Source organism: Dendrobates tinctorius, unplaced genomic scaffold, assembly GCF_039654945.1.
Source record: "Dendrobates tinctorius isolate UK_male_01 unplaced genomic scaffold, ASM3965494v1 ptg000079l, whole genome shotgun sequence".
In the NCBI taxonomy this organism is placed as follows: domain Eukaryota; kingdom Metazoa; phylum Chordata; class Amphibia; order Anura; family Dendrobatidae; genus Dendrobates; species Dendrobates tinctorius.
This window is the reverse complement of record NW_027361747.1, coordinates 1,345,158-1,366,700: the sequence shown is the minus strand read 5'-3', so window position 1 is coordinate 1,366,700 and position 21,543 is coordinate 1,345,158. Positions and strand designations below refer to the sequence as shown.

Sequence of the window (21,543 nt, the reverse complement as noted above, 5' to 3'; positions counted from 1 at the left end):
AAATATATATGGACCTAACTGTAAATAAAATCTAAATAACAATTCTGATCCAGGCACACATTTTAATGAGCTGTATATTTGCCGTGTTCCAAATCAACGCTTTTTCTCTTTCCTTTACACGACTGTGTATGATAATGGAACAGATCTGTACTGAATAATGTTGTTGTCAGGTACAAGAAAAATGATTAACACATTCATTATATTACAACCAGAACAAGTAATCAGAGAAACTCTGAAAGTGAACAGTTACAATGATAAATAGTCTCAGGCACACCGGCCTGTCTGGCTTTATGTCTCGCAAAATCAAGCAAATAGTAAAATGTTTACTGCAGCCCATAATATAACTTCTGTTTAGTGCTACAGCCCCTTACTGGCGGATACCAGCATCTCCCGGAGATGACAGAAACGGAAGAGAACAGCATTATAACTTAAGACACAAATTCAAGGGTTTGTATGAGACATTATAATAAAACTAGAACACCACAAAGACCTAAACCATTGTGCACCGACCCTCTCTGTCCATAGGCATACCATTCAGGTGGTCTGCTCTGCCTGCTGCTCCGGACCTAAATCAGAGCTAAGCTGCAGTACCCGAGAATGGCCACTACACGGTGTATGGAGTAATTCGGTTCCAGCTTTGTACATTATGGCCGCATCAAGAAAAGAAAACAGTCAGGTGTCAAAATCCCATCAATATAATATTAACTCCCTCACGCCACAGATCTTTTTCGTTTTTTTGCGTTTCTGTTTCTCGCGCCCCTTCTTCCCAGAGCCGCAACTTTTTTATTTTCCCTTCAATATGGCCATGTTAGGGCTTGCTTTTTGCGGGACGAGTTGCACTTTTGAACAAAACCATTGGTTTTACCATTTCATGTACTCAAAAACAGGAAAAAAATTCCAAGTGAAAAAAAATGAGCAATTCCACAACTGTTTTTTGGATTTTTTTTTTTTTACCAGGTTTACTAATTGCTAAAACTGACCTCCAGGCCATTACGAGTTTGTAGTCACCAAACATGTCTAGGTTCTTTTTTATTTAAGTGGTGAAAAAAAATTCTAAAGTTTGTTTAAAAAAAAAAAAATTCCATCATATTCCGAGACCCGTAGTGTCTCCATTTTTCGTCATCTGGGGTTAGGTGAGGGCTTATTTTTTGTGAACCGAGATGACGTTTTTATTGATACCATTTTGGTGTGGATAGGATCTTATGATTGCCTGTTATTACTAGAGTTGAGCGATACCGTCCGATACTTCAAAATATCGGATCGGAATGGATCGGCCGATCTTTAAAAAAAGTATCGGTATCGCCGATGCCGATACCGGAAGTCCCATTCAAGTCTATGAGACTTCCGGTATCGGAATTGGAAAAACCCTTTCCTGCCCTTGTACAGTCTCTCGGGGGTCTGTACGGGCCTGCCGGGGGGTCTCTGCCGGCCTGCCGGGGGTCTGTGCCGGCCTGCCGGTGGGCTGTGCGGACTGCCCGGGGTCTGTGCACCCTGTGGGGGTCTGTACTGGCCTGCCGGGGGGCTGTGCCGGCCTGCCGGGGGGCTGTGCTGATATCGTCCGATGGGACTACAAGTCCCATCGGGCGATGCCTGCTACCATGACAGTGATTGACACATTAGCCAATGATGGGACAGTAGTAGTCCCATCATCCGGCTAATGTGTTAAATGTAAAAAAAAAAAAAAAAAATACTACATACATACATACTACATGCATGCTACATACATACTACATGCTACATACATAGTACATATATACTACATGCATGCTACATACATACTACATGCTACATACTACATACTACATATATACTACATGCATGCTACATACATGCTACATACATACTACATACATACTACATGCATGCTACATACATGCTACATACATACTACATACATACTACATATATACTACATGCATGCTACATACATACTACATACATACTACATACATACTACATATATGCATCATACATACTACATACATACTACATATATGCATCATACATACTACATGCTACATACATACTACATACATACTACATATATACTACATGCATGCTACATACATACTGAACGCATGCTACATACATACTACATGCATGCTACATACATGCTACATACATACTACATGCTACATACATACTACATACATACTATATGCATGCTACATACATACTACATGCTACATATATACTACATACATACTACATACATACTACATATATACTACATGCATGCTACATACATACTACATGCTACATGCATGCTACATACATACTACATACATACTACATGCATGCTACATACAATACATTCATACAATACATACATAGACATACAGTACATATAACATAGAGTAACATACTTACCAATACTTGTCACATTGTTCCCCGAAGCCATTGTCGTCTACGGAATAAATATTAACATAACAAACCACAAAAATACTCACCCATGATCCGAAGCAGTCCACGAGTGTGTTCCACGACGATCTTGGGTAGAGAACTGCAGCATCAGCTGATGCTGCCGCTCTCTACGGGCTGCAGGAATCCAATGACGGAAGGTAGGTATCCTTCCGCACTGTATTCCTCCGCCACTTAAAAAAAAAAGTCCCTAGTCTCACTTTATGGTAAAAGCTGTGTGGGAATTTCCCAATGTGACAAGTATTGGTAAGTATGTTACTCTATGTTATATGTACTGTATGTCTATGTATGTATTGTATGAATGTATTGTATGTAGCATGCATGTAGTATGTATGTAGTATGTATGTAGCATGTAGTATGTATGTAGCATGCATGTAGTATATATGTAGTATGTATGTAGTATATATGTAGCATGTAGTATGTATGTAGCATGCATGTAGTATGTATGTAGTATGTATGTAGCATGTAGTATGTATGTAGCATGCATGTAGTATATATGTAGTATGTATGTAGTATATATGTAGCATGTAGTATGTATGTAGTATGTATGTAGTATGTATGTAGCATGTAGTATGTATGATGCATATATGTAGTATGTAGTATGTATGTAGCATGTAGTATGTATGTAGCATGCATGTAGTATATATGTACTATGTATGTAGTATGTATGTATGTAGCATGTATGTAGCATGCATGTAGTATATATGTAGTATGTATGTAGTATATATGTAGCATGTAGTATGTATGTAGCATGCATGTAGTATGTATGTAGTATGTATGTAGCATGTAGTATGTATGTAGCATGCATGTAGTATATATGTAGTATGTATGTAGTATATATGTAGCATGTAGTATGTATGTAGTATGTATGTAGTATGTATGTAGCATGTAGTATGTATGATGCATATATGTAGTATGTAGTATGCATGTAGCATGTAGCATGTATGTAGCATGCATGTAGTATATATGTACTATGTATGTAGTATGTATGTATGTAGCATGTATGTAGCATGCATGTAGTATATATGTAGCATGTAGTATGTATGTAGCATGCATGTAGTATGTATGTAGCATGTAGTATGTATGTAGCATGTAGTATGTATGTAGCATGCATGTAGTATATATGAAGTATATATGTGGTATGTATGTAGCATGTAGTATGTAGCATGCATGTAGTATGTATGTAGTATATATGTGGTATGTATGTAGCATGTAGTATGTATGTAGTATGTATGTAGCATGTAGTATGTATGTAGCATGCATGTAGTATGTATGTAGCATGCATGTAGTATGTATGTAGCATGTATGTAGTATGTATGTAGCATGTATGTAGTATGTATGTAGTATGTATGTAGTATATATGTGGTATGTATGTAGCATGTATTATGTATGTAGTATGTATGTAGCATGTAGTATGTATGTAGCATGTAGTATGTATGTAGCATGCATGTAGTATGTATGTAGTATGTATGTAGCATGTATGTAGCATGTATGTAGCATGTATGTAGCATGTATGTAGCATGTAGTATGTATGTAGCATGCATGTAGCATGCATGTAGTATGTATGTAGTATGTATGTAGCATGTAGTATGTATGTAGCATGTAGTATGTATGTAGCATGCATGTAGTATGTATGTAGTATATATGTGGTATGTATGTAGCATGTAGTATGTAGCATGCATGTAGTATGTATGTAGTATATATGTGGTATGTATGTAGCATGTAGTATGTATGTAGCATGCATGTAGTATGTATGTAGTATGTATGTAGCATGTAGTATGTAGCATGTAGTATGTATGTAGCATGCATGTAGTATGTATGTAGTATGTATGTAGCATGTATGTAGCATGTATGTAGTATGTATGTAGCATGCATGTAGTGTATATGTAGTATGTATGTAGCATGTAGTATGTATGTAGCATGCATGTAGTATATATGTGGTATGTATGTAGCATGTAGTATGTATGTAGCATGCATGTAGTATGTATGTAGTATGTATGTAGCATGCATGTAGTATATATGTAGTATGTATGTAGCATGTAGTATGTATGTAGCATGCATGTAGTATATATGTGGTATGTATGTAGCATGTAGTATGTATGTAGCATGCATGTAGTATGTATGTAGTATTTTTTTTTTTTTTTTTTAAACATTTAACACATTAGCTGGATGATGGGACTACTACTGTCCCATCATTGGCTAATGTGTCAATCACTGTCATGGTAGCAGGCATCGCCAGATGGGACTTGTAGTCCCATCGGACGATGCCTGCACAGACCCCCGGTCATCAGCACAGCCCCCCGGCAGGCTGGTACAGACCCCGGGCAGTCCACACAGCCCCCCGGCAGGCCGGCAGAGACCCCCGGAAGGCCCGAAATGACGGCGCATCATGATGCGCACACACCGCGCATCATGATGACGTCATTTCGGCTGTCAATCAACTTTGAACTTCCGATTCCGATGCCCGATATTGAAAAAATATCGGATGTTGGTATCGGAATTCCGATACAGCAAGTATCGGCCGATACCCGATACTTGCGGTATCGGAATGCTCAACACTAGTTATTACTTTTTAATGCAATGTTGCAGCGACCAAAAAAATGTAATTCTGGCGTTTTGACTCATTTGCCAATCGGATTAATACTTTTTTAAGCTTGATTGAATGGGCAATTCTGAACGCGGAAATACCAAATACGTGTATTTTTTTTATTATTTTGAATGGGGCGAATGGGGGTGATTTGAACTTTTATTTTTTAAATATTTTTATAAACATTTTTTAAAATTTTTTCACTTGCTTCAATAGGCTCCATGGGAGACTAGAAGCTGTGATAACCTGATCGCCTCTGCTACATATAGGAGATTGTCAGGTCGCCTGTGTGCAGCAGAAATGCTCACTTGCTATAAACACTGACCACCGGACGCCGCCCATAGCAATCTGGCTATGACAACCAAAGGTCTCCAGCAGTATGGTTATCATGTCAACCCATTGGTGACCCGCGATCATGTGACGGAGTCACCGATGGGTGGGATTAGTGACGCGCTTCCGATGCAAACACATTAAATGCCGCTGTCAGAGATTGGGCCCTTTCCTATCATCTCCCTGCTGTGCATACACACGTGTATTTTTTAAATACACACAAACACCTATATGTAAAAAATACCGAAATATTTTTTTCCTACCAATGAACATAAAAAAACCTGGGTGAGAACAACCAACTAAAGAGGGGAGGAGGCTGTATGATGCTAAGTTTGTAATGTAATCAATTTACTGAAGGCAATTTTGTTGATGCTCTTGTTCAGAAAGTCAGCAGATTTTTTTGTACAGACATATCCACTTTCAAAGTTATTGGAGCCATACATTTTATTTTTACTTAAACTTCAGGTTAGTTTTTTTTACTTAGAATGTGCAATGTATATTATTTAGGGTACACTCAATTTTCACATAAGAGTGCTATCTGTGGACTTCATAGATAGCATTTATACCCATTATATCCTATTGGGCTGTGCACGTGTAACAAGGGGGCACGGGGTGGTAGTCGTGGGCGAGTCTACTAAGTCACAGTCAGTGAGCACCCCGGCCCCTTCCACACAAAAAATAGATAAAGTCCCAGTTCTGCAGCACAGTCAGTTACCTCTGTCACACTGGGATTGCGTCCTCTGGATGCATCACAAGCCACGACTTTGTTCAATGTTTGAACAACTTGTAATAAATAAATGCTGCACCCAATGAGCTTCATGGTGAGGGAGACTCTTCACTTTTCTCAGAAGGCACCTGGAAGATGCAAATTGGCCTCCTCAAGCTTCAATCCCTGGTTTTGCTTCAATGCCTGGTTTGAATACATAACAAATTTATATACTGTGCACAGGGGGTGTCACGCGGAAGGAGATGAGGGCGCAACTGAAGGGACCTGCCACCCATTTACAATATCACCTGTGGTTGTAGAAAGTTTTATTTTGATCTTTTACCAACACTTATTAGGCTCCGTTCCCACGATGAGTATTTGGTGAGTTTTTGATGCATGAGATTTTTGAAAAAAAATGCAAGTAACCTATTTTATTTAATGGGTGCAGAAAATCTGCAACATGAAAAACTTACAACAAATACTCATCTTGGGAACCTAGTCTTATTTAGAGAACAGGCAATGATTGTGCTTTTTTAGTACCTTACATATTTTAGTACTTTACATTTTGAATTTGTGAGTATTGCAGGTCATAAAAAACACTAAAGATAACTCAATGGTAAAACATTTGGGTAAAAGAATGTGGTGTCCTGACCTTCAAAACTACAGTGGATATAAAAAATGCATTAAATGTCAGGTTATTGTTCTGTTAGAACACATGGCAAGAAGAATCATTTCAGAATTTTTTTTCTACTTTTAATATCACCTACAATCTGTACAAAAAAATTGAGAACCAAACTGAAATGATTTTGAGGAGGGACCTAAAAATACCAAAACTAAAATAATGTGGTTACTTAAGTGTGGGCACCCTCTTATAATTGGGAATGTAGCTGTGTTCAGAATTAGCCAATCACATTTAAACTCATGTTAGATAAGTCAGTTAACAGCTGCCATCAGGGTGGGACTGGGACAAAAAAGCAGCCCTACCACACAATCCCCACCCGCCCACAAACTATAACACTCCTCACCACAATCAGTGAATTTTACTTTACTTTGTCGTGCCCCTCAATCTCCTAAAAGGAGATATTTGAAGAGCCACATGTGAATGGCGCCACAGTGCGTATGATCGACCACAGCTCCTTTACATGGTGCTCTACAGAGCTCCGATTTTCAGGATCATGGGGGTCCCAGCAGTCGGATCTCCAGCAATTGGAAAGTTGTCCCCTATCCAGAGGAGAGCGGATTACTTAGGATAATCCATTTAAACAGCATTTCCAATCTTTTATTTTTATTTGGCCATAGTAATACTAAACCAATATTGACCCTCCCAAACTCCAATGTCGCCCCTTCGGCAACAAGACAGGAGAAGTGGTACTGTGCAGTGCATACAGGGCCGGCTCCAGGTATTTGTGGGCCCCGGGTGAAACAGTCTCAGTGGGCCCCTTTAACACATACCACAATTCATAATGCACAGATACAGCAGAGAAATATAGGGATAGTGCAATGCCAAAGATTTCACTTCTTACATTACATGAGTGATGTCTATTTGTCATGTTCGCCATGTCTGTTATGTCCGCCATGTCTGTTTTACCTCATGACCCCTGGAGCGGTGTGCATGCGCATCTCATGTCTGCTATCCTGCATGTTCCCTAGAGCAGTGTGCACACTCACCTCATGACTGTTGGGCTGCAAGTTGCCTGCGTTTCTGCTCTGCCTTCTGCAATCATTTCTGCATGTCTGAAACCCCTGATCATGTGACCTTTCCTAGGTTCCAGCATTGTCTGGTTCTGCAATCATCTCTGCATGTCTGAAACCCCTGATCATGTGACCTTTCCTAGGTTCCAGCATTGTCTGGTTTGGCAATCATCTCTGCATGTCTGGAATCCCTGGTCATGTGACTACTCTCTGTGATCCTGGAGGATCTGAACTGGAAGTTCTCCCCTGGTCCTGACCCGCAAGTGGAGGTGCTAATGCCCTATATCAGACCGCTCCTCCCTATGCTCAGGGCCTGAGTATTGTGTTGCTTCCCTGCATGGCTGCTTGGTCGCGCCCTCTATTCTGTGCCCCTGCACTCTGCCCTGTCATGCGTCTCTGCACACACTCTGTGCTTGTACTCCGTCTCTTGTCTCGTGCCATGTCTAGTGTTTGTCCTTTGTGTCATGTTTCGTCTCTGCTCTGCTTTGCCTTGTAGTCTTTTCTTGCTCTGATTCCGTTCTGTGCTTCAGTCTAGCTTCCGTTCCTTGTTCCGTACCTTGCTCTGCCTTGTTCCTCCCTATGGTCTCTGTCTTTGCTTGCTCTGCCTCGCTCTCTCCTATGGTGCTCTGTAGTGCTCCCTGGCACATGCACCATTCCTCCTCTCTTACTTTTGGTGCTCTTTTCCATGTCTAGTCCCAAGGCTCTGCCTTGGTCCGGCTCTGAGCTTCGGCCTATGCTCCGCTGCTAGACTCTTTCCTATTGTGCTCTCTTGCACGTTTCTAGGCTAATCCCAAGGCTCTGCCTTGGCCCAGCTCTGGGCTTCGGCCTACGCTCCGCTGCTAGCTCTGTTCTTGCTCTGACCTGATTCCGTGTTTCTGCCTATGCTTCCATTCCTGGTTTCGTACTCTGCCTAAGCTCTGTCTTGTTTCTCGTCGTGCCTTGCCTTGTTGCTTCGTGTGTCCTTTGCATGCGCCTGGCCTTCCTAGCCTCCTGCTTGTGCCTCAGCCGTGCCCACCTGCTTGTGCCTCAGCTGAGCTCGTCGGTCAGTGACAGCTGTGTCGCCTACCATGCCTCAGCCGGGTTCGCTGGAGTCTTGCCCGTCTGTCAGTGCCTCAGCCCGATCAGCTAGCCAGTGCCCCAGCGGTGCTCTCTGTGCTCCCTTGCACCTCACGCTGTTTCTGCACTGCGCTCTACGTGCCCTCTAAAGCACGTGCAGGCCCTTGCTTGCTCCTTGGCATACCTCCCCGTGCTTCTATAAAAGTACGCGCAGGTCTTGCCATGTACCCTGTCGTGCCCTCTTGCACGCACAGGTCCTAACCCTGTCCTTGAACCCTGACCCTGGCGTGCCTCTCTGCATGCGCAGGACTTTGCCTCGCCTGATCCTGGCGTGCCTCTCTGCAGGCGCAGGACTTTGCCTCGCCTGATCCTGGCGTGCCTCTCTGCACGCGCAGGACTCTGCCTCGCCTGACCCTGGCGTGTCTCTCTGCACATGCAGGTCTCTGCCTCGAACCTTGACCCTGGCGTGCCTTTCTGCACATGCAGGACTCTGCCTCGAACCTTGACCCTGGTGTGCCTCTCTGCGCGCGCAGGACTCTGCCTTAAACCTGACCCTGGCATGCCTCTGCACGCCCAGGACTCTGCCTTAAACCTGACCCTGGCATGCCTCTCTGCATGCGCAGGACTCTGCCTTCAACTCTGACCTTGGCGTGTCTCTATTCACGCACCTTGTTTGTATGATTTTACCTGTCCCTGGCGTGGCCTCTGCACGTGCAGGCCTCTGTCCTTGAATCTGACCCTGGCGTGTCTACTAGCACGCACCCTGCCTCGTATCCTGGTTTGCCTGCCAGATTCCCAAAGCCTGCCGACTGCTGCCAGAGGTCCGGAACCAGATGACTGCAGCCTGATGTCCGGAGCTGATATCCGCAGCCTAATGCCTGGATCCTGTCGGTCGTTGCCAGATGGCTGGAGTCCGATATCATCGCACCCTGCCTTGGACCTTGGCATGTCTCCTTGCACGCACTCTGCCTTGGACTTTGGAGTGTCTCCTAGCACGCACCTTGTCTTGGACTCTAGCGTGTCCTAGCACGCATCCTTCCTAGGAACTCTGGTGTGACCCTAACACGTACCCTGCCCTGGACCCTGGTATGTTTTCTGCACGTGTTATGTCTGGAACATTTGGCGTGCCCTTGCACGTAGCTTGCCATGTTTCACCGTTTGTGCCCTGCACCTGATTCCCTGTTTATGCCTTGCACCTGAATAAAGTGTGTAACCACGTTTGCTGAAGAAACCCTGTGACTTCGCTTTATGTTTTGTATCCTGTCCGTCCTGTTGTCAGACACTCAATAGTGTCCCCCGGAGCCGGCTGTCTGGTCCAGCTGCTGTGGTGGCTCACCCCCTTGGTCTTGCCCCTGACACTCCCTGTATAGGGGGTGGGTTCTCACTAGGTCAGCTCACCCTAGGTTGGTGGGTGCCACGGCCCAGAGGGTCCACTCTAAAAAGGAAAACGATTCAGCGCAAGCTGACGCTCGTCACACTATTGTACATTAGGTCAGAAACCAGACAGTATATTGCTCCATACAGAATAATGAGTCCCATATATTGTTCCATACAGAATAATGAGCCCCATATAATGCTCCATACAGTATTATGGGTACCACATAGTACGTCATGTAGAATAATGAGGCCCACATATTGCTCCATACAGAATAATAAGCCCCATATAATGAGCCATGCAGTATTATGGATACCACATAGTTCTCCATACAGTATAACGAGCCCCATACATTGCTTTATACAGAATAATGAGCCCCATACCTTGCCCCATACATAATGGGTCCCATATAATGCTCTATACAGTATAATGATCCCCATATAATGTTCCATACAGTATAATACAGTATATTATGGGCCCCATATAGTGCTCCATACAGAATGGGCCCCATATAATGCTCCAAACAGAATAGGTCCCATATAATTCTCCACACAGAATATGATGGGCCCCATATAATGCTCCAGTATATTATGGGCCCCATATATTGTTCCAAACTCCAAACAGAATGGGCCCCATATAATGCTCCATACAGTAAATGGTTGGCCCCATATAATGTTCCAGTATACAATGGGCCCTATATATTGATATAAACAGAATGGGCCCTATATAATGCTCCATATGTAATGGGCCCCATTTGATGAACCATATATAATGGTCCCCATATGATGCTCCATATGTAATGGGACCCATATGATGCTCCATTATATGATTTGCCCCATATAATGCTCCATATATAATGGACCCCATATGATGTTCCAGTATATAATGGGCCCCATATGATGCTCCATACATAATGTTCCCCATATAATGCTCCAGTGTATGATGGGCCCCATATATTGCTCAAAACATAAAAAAAAAGAAAAAAACTGAAATCCTCACCTCTCCTCGCTGGCCACTGCTCTGCTCTGGACTCCTCAGCGTCGGTGTCTTCCGCCTCTCTGCACTGTGACTGTTCAGACCAGAGGGCGCATAGACATGACATCATCGCACCCACTGACCTAAAGCATCACAGTCTGCGTTGCTTTTCTGGCTAGAAAAAAAGGGGCTCAAAACAACCAATAAGGCCATGGGGATGCCCCTATATTTTAGGGGCAGAAAGGCTATGCAGACAGCTGTGGCCTAATATCACAAGCCAGGGAAAGGGGATTTCTGCATAGCTTATCTGGCTCTAAAAAAAGGGACCAAAAAACAAAATAATGACGTGGTGGTCCCCCCATATTTTAGGGCCCCAAAGCCTAAGCAGACAGCTGCAGCCTGATATGTACAACCTGTTAAGGAGTAATTATTATCCAGGTCCCCTTTCCCAGGTTGTACATTTCAGGCCACAGCTGTCTGCGTAGGCTTTGGGGCCCTAAAATATGGGGGGACCACCACGTCATTATTTTGTTTTTTGGTCCCTTTTTTTAGAGCCAGATAAGCTATGCAGAAATCCCCTTTCCCTGGCTTGTGATATTAGGCCGCAGCTGTCTGCGTAGCCTTTCTGCCCCTAAAATATAGGGGGACCCCACGTCAAATGGTTTTTTGTCCTCACCTGAATTTTAGAGCCAGAAAAGATACGCATACAACTGCGGGCAATCAGAGCCTAGAAAGAGGCCATGTTTATTAACCCCAACCCAGGCTCCATTTACCATCCCGCAGTTGTCTGCTTTGTCTTTCTTGCCCTAAAATATAGGGGGGACGTTGCGTCTACACTTAAGTTTACAGGCAGAAAGGATACTCAGACAACTGCGTGATGATTTTCATAGCCTAGGAAAAGGCCATGGGTATTAACCCCTTCACATTCTAAAAATATGAAGCCGCTGCGGTCTGGCTAGTCTTGATAGCCAAACAATATCGGTGCTCACTACAAAAATTATTTGTTTAACATTTTACTTGTGCTAATAAAAAAAAAAAATCTGCAATCTACCTAAAAAATAACATGATTTTAACATATTCTGTTAAAAATAAAATCATGTGTGGGGATTAGGTTTAGTTTGGGTTAGGGATGTTATTATGGTTAGGCCATGGGTAGGGCTTATATGGAAATGTATTTTTTCTTTTTTATTAGTGTAAATGATATAGTACCTAATTCCATTTTCCGTTTGTTTGTAGGTGCGTGATTTCCCAGCGCTTTGGGACCCCACAGACAGTCTGTACAAAGACCGTGGGCACAGGGATCGATGCTGGTGTAAAATTTTCTGTGATATGTACCCTGACTGGCATGCCTTGCCAAAAGCAACCCAGTCTCAAATTAGTAAATAACTTTTTCTGGATCATTTTTTCTATCACGTGTTAATAAAGATTGTAAAAATTGAATTGTGTTGACTTTCTTTTTTAGACAATAATGTGAAACAACGATGGCGTTCTGTTCGGGACAGATTCAACAAATTCCTTGCCAGCTGCCAAAAAAGTGGAGCATCCCCAACCAGCCGAACATTCCCATACTTTGCAGAGCTTCGATTTCTAATATCAAGCTGGACATTGCGAAGGTAAGTTCACCAAAAAAATAAAAAATCTACACACCTTCCCATTCAAACAGTTTTCTTTATTTACATTACTTCTAGGTTCTTCAAAGTAGCCATCTTTTACTTTTATTAAATGCTTTGCACACTCCAGGTTCTAGTTAGTCCTTGGAAATGGTCTTCTACCAGTCTTGAAGGAGTTCCCACCAATGCTTAGCACTTGTTGGGCCTTTTGCCTTCACTCCGCGGGTCTACCTCACCCCAAACCATCTCCATAAGATTTAGGTCTGGTGACTGTGGAGGCCAGGTCATGTGGCATAGCACCCCATCACTCTCCTTCTTGGTCAAATAGCCCTTACACAGCCTGGAGGTGTGTTTGGGGTTCATTGTCCTGTTTCAAAAAAAAATATGGTCCAACTAAACGCAAACGGGATGGAATAGCATGCCGCTGCAAGATGCTGTGGTAGCCATGCTAGTTCAGTATGCGATAAATATAGACAAAATCCCCAACAAAGCACCCCCACAACATCACACCTCCTCCTCCATGCTACATGGTGTAAACCAAGCATGTCAAGGCCATCTGGTCACCTTTGTAATTTTATACTTTTTAGGCCTTCATAGTGATTCTACAATTTGCGTTCTGATGAAAACACATAAAACTCTTTGAATAAGAAGATGTGGCCCAACTTTTGGTCTCTAATGTACATCTTCACTATGCGTAATAAAGCGCTTGTGAAGCAACTAAAAATTCAGACATGCGGCGCAGCTTATCACAATACTGCATGTTTATTTATCTGGCATTCGTTGGCGCTGATTGTCAGCAAAGATAAGTCGCACAGTGTATTGGTAGCATGCGTTGATTACAAATGCGTACAATACAAACATGTGCTATCATCATGCTATGCAAAATGGGGCACCGCAGTTTTCCCAAAGATTTTTTGTAGTTGATTAATAATTTTTGCATTTTTTTCTCTCAACAGCACTCAAGGGAACATACTTCCACAAGTCGAAGATTCAGAAGAAGGAGCAGGGTCCGGTGAAGCAGGTGACATCTTGGCACCATGTACTGACACCCCTTCTGATGGAGCCCCATCTTCACCAGCTGCAGGAACATCTATTTCTGCCATTGATGAACCTTCGGGTTCCTCAGAAGCTAGTGTACCCAAAAATCCGGCCTTGCCGGTGTCTGGAGAGCCAAACAAAAAAAAAAACACACCTGGACACCACCATGAAGGGAACATCTGAAACACTAGATTTGATTTGAAAAACGACCACTGAGGATGAGTTTGATTTCTTTGGGATGACAATAGCCAGTAAAACTAGAGCACTGACACCGGAGAAGCAGTCCATCCTAATGACCATGGTGCAGATGTCACTCACTGCTTTACAGGACCCTGCTCCCATAACTTTCTATAACAATATCTTAATGGGCATTTTTGGCCTGTTCCGCCCAACACCACCCACCCAACAGCAGCGACCAGTGGAGTACAGGCCACCAATTACCAACCAAAATTACTATAACCAGTGTGACTAAGACAGCTGCCAGGCAAACTATCCCTATACCCCTGAGTACCAGTATTTGCCATAATTTTTCATTGCTCACCATAATATTGTTTACATTAACTAGACATGGTGTCCGTTTATAACACCTTGTCCGCTTCCACAGAATTATCCCAAAAAAGTTGTTGTTGTTGAATCAAAATGTCTGGTTTGTTGTTGTTACAATAAAATTATATTTTGGTGTATTTCTGTTTGGATATGCCAACAATGAACTTGAATGTATATATTTTTTTCAAAATAAAAAACCATTTATTTCCAATTTGCTTTTTGTTTTTTTGGGTAGACATTAATGTAAGTCTTATACAAAATCCATTAACTGTCATGGGTCGAGTATCACAGGACTATGGGATGGAGGATCAAAGTGATGGTAGATGGAGCAGGAATTGTAGGATTTCTAGCCACTGTACAGTGTGAAGGGTTGGAAGAATGAAAATTGTAAGAATGAAAATTTGTTACAAGGAAGCAATCACACACCGGCAATAAGAATCACACTTATTTTATTGATTAACACAACATATTTTTTTTTTTACTTTTTTGGAAAAATCTTCATAACATTTAAATATTACTTGAGTGGTCCTTTGTGACACTCTGTTCTTCCATCTTTCACTGCTGGTCAGGCTGCCCAACACCAGCACAGGAGTATTGCCAATGCACGGCACCTTCGGGACTCATAAAATAGTCAGTAAAGGTTTCTTTCACACGCACACCAGAGTTGGATGGTCTTTCCAGACCCACGTTGCGCAGAGGATTACATTGTGGCTGCTGGTACTACAAATCTACCTCTGAGCTGTACTCCCGAGCATAGTTATGGAGTATACAGCATGCCTTAATCACAGCGTCAACGGTGTCTGTATCCAACTGGATGGCTGTGTGAAAGATCCGCCACTGACTACACATGATCCCGAAGGTGCATTCCACATATCTGCGTGCACGACTCAGCCGATAATTAAAAATCCTCCGCCGGTCATCCAGTGCCCTTCGTGGGTATGGGCGCAGCAGGGTGGTCATTAAGGGAAACGCCTCATCCGATACCATCACAAAGGGCACTGGATCTGTGGAACCCGGCAAACGTCTTGGGGCTGGGAGCGTTCCGCAATCTTGAAGAATTTGCTGACCAATCTGTGATGCTCGCAACACCCGAGAATCCCCAGTACTGCCATAGGCACCAACGTCGATGGCAACAAATTTGTAATGTGCATCAGCCATCGTCATCAGGACCACGGAAAAATACTTCTTATAATTAAAGAAGCGTGATCCTGATCGCGGTGGCTGCTGAACCCTTACATGTTTACCATCAACTGCACCTATGCAGTTTGGGAAATTGGCCACAGACTGAAAGCCTGCTGTGACCTGCAGCCAAGTCTCCTCGGTTGGGGAAGGCATCACCATGGGCTACAACTTCTGCCAGATCACGTTACATGTGCACCTCACAATTTGAGAGATGGTGGATTTACCAACTCTAAATTGGAGGTGTAGGGATGTATAGCTCTCTCCTGTGGCCAAAAATCTGCAAAGAAAAAGAAAAAAAAAATTAGAAATGTGACAAAAACATGTATTTAAACGTGTTTAACATATCCCGATGTAAGAGACACCATGAAAAAATGTACAAAAGATATCCACGTCCATCTATGTGTCAGTGTGTGTGCGGCAGATATATGTCAACCGTGTGCTGCCCATGCAGTGTATCATTCCCACATGGATGGCTGCCAGGGAAGAAGTGCAACAGGAAGAAAAGACACGGTGTCAGGTAGTGAAGAAAAAGCCCATTATTCCCTGATGGCAATGAAATCCGGCAGAGAAGGTGAGAATGATGGCAGCATCTTCAGCACTTGATGCCAGGGAACAGCGCTTTATGCAGCACTTCTTCACCTGTGCAATGCGTGTCACACAGAGGACATCAATGTGTGTTGTCTGTGTCCACGTGTGCGTGACACTTTGTGAACCGTGCAACTGTTCTAAATCAGACATGTCAGCGTTTTGGACACACGGACACACGGGCCACAAAAACACGCTGACGTGCCTCAACCCAGCAATTGGAGTGGGTGTACGTGTGTCAGTGTCTCAGGTACATGTGCAAAGTTTCCGCAAATGGACCTGACACACTGACATGTGAAAGAGCCTCAATCACATACAAACAAAAAACTATACTTACCGCAAGTGAATGAGCAGCCTTTCCTCAGCAGTGATCGCCTTCCTCATTATGGTATCCGCAAAGGTCAGATGTGGGGCTAATATATCTAACAATCGGTCGAATGCCAGGATGGACAGCCGGCAGAACAAGATGAATTTGTCCGGAAATCTGAAATTAGATTATGAAAAAAATGGTTAGTTACTGTTTATAATATTTTAATAGACGGATGAAAGATATTTTGAACTTACCGCCTCAAATCTTGGTAAAGGACATAAAAATGTCCCTTCTCCTGACGCTCAGCTACAAGCGGGTGCACCCACATTCTTCTGTTTCGCTTCCTCCTTCGTCGCTCCTGCAACTAAAATATAAATAAATGTTACTAATAAAAAAAAAGAGGCGATGTGCACACGTAGCATAATAGCTGGGCAAAGTTCAGCGCAAATTAATAAACTCACACCGCTGCCTATTCTGCATCTGTCCTAAAAGACAGCATGGTCCAAAAAAATCAAAACTAATGTCCCCCAATAGACGCAACGGCGCTCACGGCATGTTCGGCTCCCAATTATTTTTTAAAAAGTGATCAGAGATGACGTGACGGTTGCCAGAACATGATGTCATCAGACCTAATTTGCACATACCATTATGGCAACGGAACGGAAGATGCCGGGAGCGTGGTGACAGGCTGAAAGGACTCCGTTGGCCGCCGGAAGGTGAGTATATCCCTATTTTTTTTTATTTTTAAATATATTGTTTACCAGATTATTATATCCTGGCCAGGAACACAGTATCCACTACTCCAGACCCTGGGTACCATCCACACATCAAGCACTAAATTTACGTATGGCGGCCATAGCCGCATGCGTTAAGTGATCCTTTCAATGCACTGCTATGGCAACGTTATCGCCACCATTACGCTAAAAAAATCATCATGCTGCAGATTTTGCCACTATCAGAGAATACCATAGGAGTGCATAGGAGGCATTTTTTTAAACAGGTTGTGCGGAAAATTAAAATATATGTAGTGTCTAGGACGTCAGGGCGCAAACCTGTAAAATGTGCAGGGCACTAAACCGCTGATGAACGCATTCAAGCGCTATACCCTGCGACCGCCATGTTAAACATAGGGTACCATTGCACATGCGACCTATAGCTATCACAGGATGTTCTGCTCGATAAAACGTAATGTGAAACCAGCCTTACCTCCTCTCTGTGGCGATTAATGTTTTGCAGCATAAACCACATCAAAAGGATTCTATATGGCCTGCGGAGCAGGCATCGCTGTGTGATCTGGTTCTTGGGCCACGGGGCAGTATGCTGGGCGCTCCAATGCTGGATGTTTGTGCTACTCATACTTGCTTTTGAATAGCAAAATGGAGAATGGGGGTTGGACAAGGAAATTACATCACCTTCCTTTTTTTTTCCTCATTCAAGTTGACGTAACTTTATGTTTGTTTTTTGCTGTTAAAAACGCTGACAAAACTGCATCAAAATCCGCACTCAAAACCACAGAAAAACCGCACCCAAATCTACAAAACCGTACATGCGTTTTCTGTCAAGAGCTGCGGATTTATTGGTGAAAAAAACCGCAGCAGAATACGCAGCATGTGCACATACCCTAAGTCCTCTGTTTCTCCCTACGTCACCACAACCCAGCTTTAACACAACAGTCCTGATTAACAAGTGACATCTACTTGCTCTGTGGTTCGGCATCCTCTTTTCAATTCAGCTTTCCAGTATGGCCGCCCATGACACTCTACTCATCACACGTACTCAGTCCTGCATTAGGCCCATTACCTTCTAGTGCTAGTGTGGCGCCCCTGAGGGTTAAGTTGCCACAGAGGTACTGCACCTCCTCCTGAGGTGTGGTACCCCACCATCCAGGTAGGTTGGAGGCTCCTAACCACGCTCCAGCACTCGCATCCCACACAATACGGTAGTTCAGCAATGCCACATTGCGGCTTCCTGCTTAGAGTGTAGCAGAGCACCTTTGATGGCTCCCTGCTTGGAACACGAAACGTGCTGGGAGGCGGGTGGAGTTTAGAATACATAAAAGAGTGGGAAGGTTTAGAATTTCAGTCAGTCAGTTCGGAGTCACTCAGAGAGGAGTGAGGAAAGAAGATCCCTGGGAGAGGGATGGAGGAAGGAGATGCTGCAGCAGATCTCAGTGACCTGGGTCTGCTGGCACGGGAAAGGAAAGAAAGAGAAGGACATTGAACAGAAAGCTGATCTTCCATAAGAAGGAAAGAATAGTACGGAACATAGGAGTAAAAGGGAACAGAGGACGTGGGTTAGAGGAAGAACCCTGCCTAGAAGTTCTAAGCGCAAGGCCGGGGCCCGGTCCCCGAGGTTGTATGGACACTAATGGTTCTGCAGCAGACACCGGTGGAGTAGTGGGCTGTAAATGCACTACTCCCATCTAAGACTTGGGGGCACAACAGCAACATTGATAGTGAGCCGGGACTCAGGAGAAAGGAGTCCCCGGAGCAGGCTACAGCTGTCTGCCGTACATGTAGAGTTCTTGGGAACATCTGTCAGGAGGAACTCCAGTGTAACTCAGTACTAGGAGATCTTCACACTTAAAGGCGCTATAGAGGAGACGTTCAGAAAGGCAGATGTTGGCGGAGTGTTGGAAGGGAGCGTCCTATCTTGCCTGGAGGTCGACTGAGTCCCTGACCCGGAGGACACAGCACGGAGGCAGGCACCTGTGTGTACTACAGACTGTGAGTAAAGCTTTGGAACTACAAGCCCTGGTGTCCTCCATTCATTCCTGCGCCAACACACCTGGTACCGCTACATCTGGGTACCAGCTTCTACACTGCCTGCGCCTCTCAGCTACCCCTACATCTACACTGCCCTGGGACTACAGCTCCACCTGTGGGGAGCTTCACCATCTTGGCTGCAACACACCACCAGTCCAAGAGGATCTGCATGCAGTGTCAGCTTAACATCTCCCTTGCCGAACACCACAGGTGGCGTCACGAACTATTCATCAATTCTATTTCATTGTTCTTTCACCCCCTTTGGCCATGGAGCACCAGGGCCACGGACCGGGTCACAGCTTCCGTGACAACTCCCATTGAGATCAAAGGTCCCGGTGCCGAGTACCCCGATAGCCCTGGTCGGGCGCTCCACTATAAGCTCGGGGTCTCATGGCTAGATGTCCTCTCCTAGTGCCCTTTCCGGAAGTTTACTATGACTCTTAAGGGGGTTTTACACTAAGCGATATCGCTAGCAATATTGCTAAAACGTCACTGGTTTTGTGACGTTATAGCGATATTGCTAGCGATATCGCTATGTGTGATACTTACCAGCGACCGGCTCCCCCGCTGTCCATCGCTGATCGCGCGAGAACGTCCGGCTCCATTTCTCGTCGGGCACTTCCTGCTGAGACTTCCTGCTGTGACGACGAGCGACGCTGGACGTGGGCGGGAGGACGCCAGGATCGCTTGTGTGTGAATGGTAAGTATCGTGCGCTGCGTCGCTGCTGCATCGCTGTGAGGTCTTTCTGTATGAAAGCTCACTAGCGATCATTTAGCGATGCACCAGCGATCCTGACCGGGTCGGATCGCTGGTCGGATCGCTGGTGCATCGCTAAATGTAAAAGGGCCTTTAGTTATTTGTAATCCGAATCTCGTTATCTCTTCTCTATAGTCTCCTCTCAATTCACATTACACATTACAGTTCACATTACATCACATAGCACATTTTAGTAATAAAACTTCAGAGGGAAACATCAGTTTCTTCCCAGGGAAAAGTGGGCAGCATGTCCATATCCTTATACTGTAGGTGCAACATTTTGTATGCTCATTGCAAAAGAGTGTTGTCACATGTGTATTGTGCTAATTTTTATTTGAACATTTAAGGTCTGAAACTAACATATGGTACATTAAGGTTGCTGGAGAGCCTGAATTTGTGGATCGCAGTGAACCACCTGGGTCTGCTGAGGTTGATAATCCTGAAGAGCCGAATACAAGCACAATTACAACAGTGCCTCTGGAGCAATCAGTGGCGGCAATACACGCTGCCAGCCAATCAGAGGCCAGCAGTTGACGTCAGTGCGCACGTGACTGGCAGTACTCCCGTGCTCACTGCTCTCTGTGATGAACTGTCCCGGTGAGAATTCTGGCAGCTGTGCTCTGCTTGTGAGCAGTGCATGACGTCTTATGCGCTGTTTACAAGCATTAATCAGCTGCTGGTGGAGCAGGACACTGCGAGGGAGCGGAGGAAGGTAAGTGTAATGTTTTTTGTTTTTTTTAATATTTTCTGATGGGACCATGCATACCAGGATGGGGGTGGAGCCAATCATACCAGGATAAGGCTGGGACCATGCATACCAGGACTGGGATGGGGCCAATCATACCAGGATAAGGATGGGACCGTGCATACCAGGACTGGGATGGGGCCAAACATACCAGGATAAGGATGGGGCCATGCATACCAGGACTGGGATAGTCCAATCATACCAGAATAAAGATTGGACCATGCATACCAGGATTGGGATGGGGCCAATCATACCAGGATAAGGATGGGGCCATACATGCCAAGACTGGGATGGGGGACAATCATACTAGGTTAAGGATGGGGCCTTGCATACTAGGATACGGATGGGGCCATGCATACTTGGACGAGATGGGGACCCTGCATACCAGTATAGGGATGAGGGGGACCATTCCTACCAGGATAGGGATGAGGGAGCCATGCATACCCGGCTAGGGATGAGGAGGCATGCATAGCAGGATGGCAACGAGAGCCATGCATATCAGTATAGGGATAAGAGGGCCATGCATACCAGGCTAGGGATGAGGGACCATAGGTATCAGGATGGGGATGAGGGGACCATATTTACCAGGATAGGGGATATTAAGTACAGAATTGATCAAATTTTTTGGCTTCAGTTTTTTTTCCCTAATTTCCTCCTCTAAAACCTAGGTGCGTGTTATGGTCCGATACATCTTATAGTCCAAAAAATACGGTATATATATAAATATATATTAGGTTTAGGAATATTTATGTTAGATTAAGTTTAGATCTAGTAGTGTTAGATTAGGTTATCTCTTTTTGTTAGGCAGGCATATATAATATAATAATGGTCTGCAGAACATTCACCATGGAGCAGGCCGATTC

The 21,543-nt window shown here is 44.2% G+C and overlaps 1 protein-coding gene and 1 long non-coding RNA gene across 4 annotated transcripts in view; both read right to left on the bottom strand.

The window, feature by feature from the left end:
* The window catches only part of LOC141096712 (torsin-1B-like), a 92,815-nt gene extending 86,588 nt beyond the window's left edge, over nucleotides 1–6,227 (bottom strand). For all 3 annotated transcript variants that reach the window (XM_073583428.1, XM_073583426.1, XM_073583429.1), the window contains exon 1: nucleotides 6,054–6,227. The gene's annotated coding sequence lies outside the window, so the exon portion shown is untranslated. The remainder of the gene's footprint in view (nucleotides 1–6,053) is intronic.
* A 10,226-nt stretch (nucleotides 6,228–16,453) lies between these two features.
* On the bottom strand, nucleotides 16,454–17,753 carry LOC141096824 (uncharacterized). The gene is made up of 3 exons (XR_012233780.1): nucleotides 17,620–17,753; nucleotides 16,668–16,777; nucleotides 16,454–16,587 (listed from the first exon to the last, which is right to left on the bottom strand). It is a non-coding gene; the product is annotated as an uncharacterized lncRNA (long non-coding RNA).
* Nucleotides 17,754–21,543: the final 3,790 nt, after the last annotated feature.